This window comes from Lampris incognitus, chromosome 1 (assembly GCF_029633865.1).
Source record: "Lampris incognitus isolate fLamInc1 chromosome 1, fLamInc1.hap2, whole genome shotgun sequence".
Classification (NCBI taxonomy): domain Eukaryota; kingdom Metazoa; phylum Chordata; class Actinopteri; order Lampriformes; family Lampridae; genus Lampris; species Lampris incognitus.
Window position 1 is genome coordinate 79,429,679 of NC_079211.1, and position 6,000 is coordinate 79,435,678.

The following is a 6,000-nucleotide window of genomic DNA, read 5'->3' on the forward strand; positions in this document are numbered from 1 at the left end:
AACCAAAGTGTTGCTGCAGCTTTAATTTCAGTGTAACTGATCTGCAGTTTTGACGCCAAGCTCCCTCAGAATTTCTCGGTACTGGTCAGCAGTGATTTCACTAAGAATCCTGAAAGGGCATGGAAAAGAGGAGCCTCTCCAGCTCTTCCACGACACGACTAAATGCAACAGCATACAGGTTCAGCCTTGGCTTTCCAGAATGAACGTGCTGAACCTTGAAGTTGTCCGTGCATGCTTTGTGGTAGGCTATATTATTGGCAACCATGTCATGACCTTGCCCAATCAGTCTCAGCAATACGACATCTCTGCCCAGCTTCTTTGCTTTCTCCTCAGTGGCCTTTTGACTGTTTTTTGTGGAGACCTTGAAGGTTGGCTTCTTTCCCCACAGCCACTGCTTATTGCAAATGACACACCTCTTCTTGGCTTCAAAATCTTCAGTGTTCTGCCTGGTGAACTTGACAGCATGGTGTGAGGAGCTGCATCCTGGATCAGACAAATCTGCTGCTCTTGCACTCACATCAGCAAGACGTTTCTTCTCAGTATACTGGTAACCCTTCTCATTTATGTGCCAGTTCCGACATTTCGGGTGCCACTTTGGTGCACTGTCTTCCAACCATTTTTCTGATGCAGACTCTTGGTGCAGTCTCTAGAAGACCTCATCTTGACGAGCATTCATGGCTTGTATAAACTTGGATTTTGTAGTGGGATGAATAAAGTACAGGTCTTTAGCAGACTGTCCTTGACATATGATGCACTTTGTGTAGTCAGTGTTTTTGTCTTCACAACTCTTCTCGCCAAGCTCATGCTTCAGCGACATGGCAATGTCTGCAACACATTTCTTTGGCTGGCTTGTCATCTTGCTACAGGCAGGAACATACAAACAGATTACTAGTCTGAAGGGTCAAGATCACTGGCTGTAATGATGAAGTAGTCGATAAAAATGTGACCGATCACAATAGAGCGTTCTGTAAAAGTTGCAATATTTTAAGCATAAGTAGTGCAGTCTGTCTCAATGTACTCCATTCTTTCCTTGTGGTAAGTAAGGTGCACGTGGCAGCCTCCATGGACCTCATACGTGGGGTTGCCAACTCCTTGAAATGGAAATAAGGAGCGGGACAGGGACGGGGTTGGATGGACGGGGCGGCGCGGGCATAACAAATATTATGTGCCTTACACTATACACACATAAGGAACGATTCCTTGTTTTAAGGAACGGTTGGCAACCCTACCCATACAGCACTGCACAAACGAAAAATGTACACACATTTAATACTCTCAATCAAATTATAACAAAAATATATCTTTGTAAAATGAACAATGATAACAAAATACAACTATATACAAGGGACTTACAATTTCTTCCACAGAATGTTAGTTTACAGTGCTTGCTGGCCTACAGTCCTCTCACTTGCTGGATGTAATCTGTGAACATCGAGTCAACTAAAATTAGCATCCGCGGCAAACAGCATACCTGCAAACTTGTCACTTTTCGGCAAAGTTCGCCGTTTTGAACCAAAATACGTCATCCACGTGAATCGTGTAGATCCAAAGAGTTTTGGTTTTGGTTTTTTGGGGGGGGTGGGGGGGGGGGGGTTACGTGGCCAGTCAGCGCAATCCCCCATAGACTGGCGTGAGACCAGAGACCGTTGCAGGAAGTTATGTCGTGATCTTTGCAACTAAACATCTTTGGTGAGACGAGTCGAGTCTTTTGGCCAATCAGCTTCAAGATAACTACACCGATAACTGCAAGATAACTACACCGATAACTGCAAGATAACTTCAAGATAACTACATCTACAAGATAACTACATCGATAACTTCAAGATAACTACAATGTAACCGGTTAGTTTCTTGCCCGGTGCGGGATTCGATACGAGGTGTACTGCACCACAAGGCGACATCACTAACCGCTCGGCTAAAGTGTCAGACCCGTTAGCTAGGGGCTAACGTGCTTTATTAGTAGTTTACAATAATTAGCATCATCCTCATAAATGTAGCCGGACTATTGCAAAGACCTTAAGGCATGCGGTTGTACTCATGTAGCCCCAGCGGCGACGAGAAAGCGGTGTATTTCCTGTTGTCTTTGTGGAGTGGCACACTGTAATAACCTGACGTCAGATCCAGTGCACTAAAGAAAGCGTTGCCCCCCAGCGCTACCAGCACGTCCGCCTGATGAGGCAGAGGGTGCACATCCTTCCCTCTGTGCGGACGTTCAGCCAGCGAAAATCCGTGCACAGTCTCAGCTCACCGTTCTTCTTCCAGCACAAAACTAAAAGAGAAGCATACTTACTGCTGGACTTCCTAATTATATCTCGCTCTTCCATCTCGTCCTGTGTCCCTCTCGATTCTTGGTAGTGCGCTGGTGAGAGCCTTCTGTAAGGCAACCGAAACGGGCGGTCGTCAGTTAACCACATGGATCCTAGCACTGGATATGAGTTTGTTTTTCTTAACTTCTTCTTGTGTGAACTGTCCATTAACAAGGAAAGACGGGATGTTGAGTGAAACCCCTTCTGGCAAGATGTCCCGGATTGTGAAGCCTTTATCTGCCATCACCATGTCTCCTGGGCGTAGATGATTGAGAACTCCAGAATCTAATGTAATAGCCTTGTCTGAGGCACTTCCACCATAATAGTCACTGACAAATGTTATCACTCCATTAGGAGCCACACCTATTAAGGCTTTGTGTGTGGTCCGTTTTTGTACTGGCTCCATAAATGATTCTGTTTGTCAAGCCTCTCTGTCCTGGAGACTGCTAACTCTGTGCAATCGAGCACAATCCTACAGTTAGGAAACGGACGGAAACACTCTGGCAACGATGCCTGGTTCTTCTCTATAGAGGGGATGTTGTTCTCAAGCATACCAACATATAAAATGTCATACAGGGCACTGATAATGGTGATAAAAATGTTGGTAACTGTGGCTGTACTGCAATTAAACCTGGTTGCAAGGTCTTCATGACCAGAATTAAGTTTGAGCTTCATCAAAGTCAGTAGCAACAGATCGACTAGTGGCATAGACTGGACTGTCCAATTCGAATGATATTGTAGCTCAAACTTAGATAAGAGTGCTTCCAAAACCAGGACGGTAGCAACATCTGGTAAGCCAGTGAAATATTTTACTTTGACACGATTGGAAGATATTTGGCTGAAGGAAAAGGTCTGTTTTTGTTTCTCCAATTCTCTTTTCAATTTTTTATTCTCTCTTCTCAACATGTCAACCTCTATCTCTAGCAGTGCAACACTGTTAAAAGGGTTGTCTGAAGTACGAGGGGTGTCTGCGGTTGGGTTGTCTGAAGTACCAGGGGTGTCTGCGGTTGGGTTGTCTGAAGTACCAGGGGTGTCTGCGGTTGGGTTGTCTGAAGTACTAGGGGTGTCTGCGGTTGGGTTGTCTGAAGTACTAGGGGTGTCTGCGGTTGGGTTGTCTGAAGTACTAGGGGTGTCTGCGGTTGGGTTGTCTGAAGTACTAGGGGTGTCTGCGGTTGGGTTGTCTGAAGTACCAGGGGTGTCTGCGGTTGGGTTGTCTGAAGTATTAGGGGTGTCTGCGGTTGGGTTGTCTGAAGTACTAGGGGTGTCTGCGGTTGGGTTGTCTGAAGTACTAGGGGTGTCTGCGGTTGGGTTGTCTGAAGTACTAGGGGTGTCTGCGGTTGGGTTGTCTGAAGTACTAGGGGGCTCTGCGGTTGCAATGTCAGAATTTTGTAATTCAAGTTCATTTGTCCCTTCTTCACCACTGGGAGGGAGTGGTACTGTTTTTCTCTTCTTGTGTGGAAGGCTGAGGTGGCCTGGGAAAGTCTTCCCCTCGTTCCAAGCAAAACGTGATGGGCCAGCAGCTTTGCCATTTGGAAAATGCCAACTGCACACCCTTGAGCAGGGGCTTGGTGTAAAGCCATCACGCCTGTAAAAAAAAAAAGAATGAGAGATTTAGAAATGATTGGCAATGAAAACTTGAAGCTGCATTGTAACTTATCGTCTGCCCTGGATTTGAACAATTAAAGTGGCATTCTTTAACTTTTTTCGATAAAAAATAAAGTTGATTTTGGTCAAGATTTACCACTATCTTTCACTGAAGGAGGTAACACTGTACTAATTCAGCCTATTTCCCATTCATTAAATCTTCAGCATCTGCTACAATGCCCATTTTTGTGTCTGTGTCTGGTTAGACACAGTCACAAACATGGGCATTGTAACAGATGGTGAAGGATTTGTGAATGGGAAATAGGCTAAATCAGTCCTCCGTTACCTCCTTCAGTGAAAGATAGTGGTAAATTGTGACCAAAATCAACTTTATTTTTTATCAAAAAAAGTTAAAGAATGCCACTTTAACCATCAATTATTTAAAACACAATTTCTATTGTGTTAACATACTCTACTGTAAAGATTGTATAATGATATTATACAAACAGTCTACCATACAGATTGGGCAAGTTATATTGTATTCACATACTATACAATACAGATTTTTTTTGGGGGGGGGGGCAAATATTATAGCCTTTTCATAGCCTTTTCATAAAGGAAAGGTTACATAGTAAGGCTTTAGAATTAGATGTCAGTCTCCCTACAGAAACATTATTTTTTGTAGATATGAAGTTTCATTGTTTGATTTATATGGGAAAAGTCAGAAGTGAAACTACTGTAACAAAACAGGCAGAAACAGCACATTCACCTGGACTATCTAACGTTATGTACCCCTGCTTATTCATGCATTTACTCCAAGTCTCTTTAATGATAATCCCCTTGAGATGCATCATCTCGTTTTAGATAATCATGGGCTAACAATGCATAGAATAATGCAGTTTTCCGAGTGTGTAGCTGACATAATGCTTGCTTACAGTAACTATGTCTTCACAGACAGGGTTGTAGTAGTAACAACATAAGTGGCTAACCGATGCTTGTTTACCCTCCACTACACTCTGATTAAAGCCTTATTGAGCAGAAAAACATATGGAAAAGCACATATATTGATCCTCGCTTGTTGAATTAGCTAAAAATCTAAATACCTGTCTAGTATGTAACGTGGATTTCGGTAACAAGAGGGTAGCTACCGGTAGTAGCTAGTCTGCAGTGCAGGGTAGCTAGTCTGCACTTAGCACAAAAGTCGGCGCCAAACTTCGATTTTCAATGCATTTCTTCAATAGCAACTTACCGTATTAACTGCAGCCACCTCTTCTTATCTTTGTCTTTCGGAGGAAAGCGATAGAAAGACAGTTTGGTCTCAGTTTTACTCTCTGATCGATTTAAACAAAGGGGGACACAGCAGTGAGGCATATTGTCAACAAGTCGATGGAGCCGGAAGCAAATTCGCGCGCGCGCGCCTACGCAACAGGGACGTGCCTACGTCATAGCTTAAGACGCGAATACGGTGACCAAAGCCCCGCAGTCCAATTTGTGTCTGCAAAACACGCTCTCGTACTTTACGATCAAGTCAGTCAGTTTCTCTTTCCAGGCTGGGGACACCTCAGTCATCGACCAACAAATCCTGGAGTTCCAAGTCCCTGAGCCTAGGCTCCCCACTTGCCACACTACCACTTAATGAGCTCTGTGCGGTCAAACTGCCATGGCTGCTGTCACCGTTGACCTTCTCTACATTTTGGTGAACTGTCTGCTCAGTACCTTCCTCAAACTCCTCCAGTGCAATGCATGGGGAAACATCAGCTACTTTTGCATTTCTCCGCAAAGTGATTTTGGACTTAGTTGAGTTGATCGTTTTCACAGGGACCCACCCGTCTCCCCACAAAGGGGTCACTACTCGGCCAACTAGTACATTTCGGGGCACACAGCGTGCTGAATGAACTTGGCGTTATGCTCGCGCACCAGAACCCGACCCGTGTGGCGAAACCCAAGGCAGACAGACACAGGATGACTTCAAAATCCAAAAAAAGTGGTTTTATTGTGGGAGGGGAATGTATGGTGCGAAAAGCGTTCTGTTAGTGGGATGTGTGAATAAACTATGTGTGGTGTCCCGTGGTTTGCGTGTATAACTATGTGTGAGTGTTCTTAGCCTATG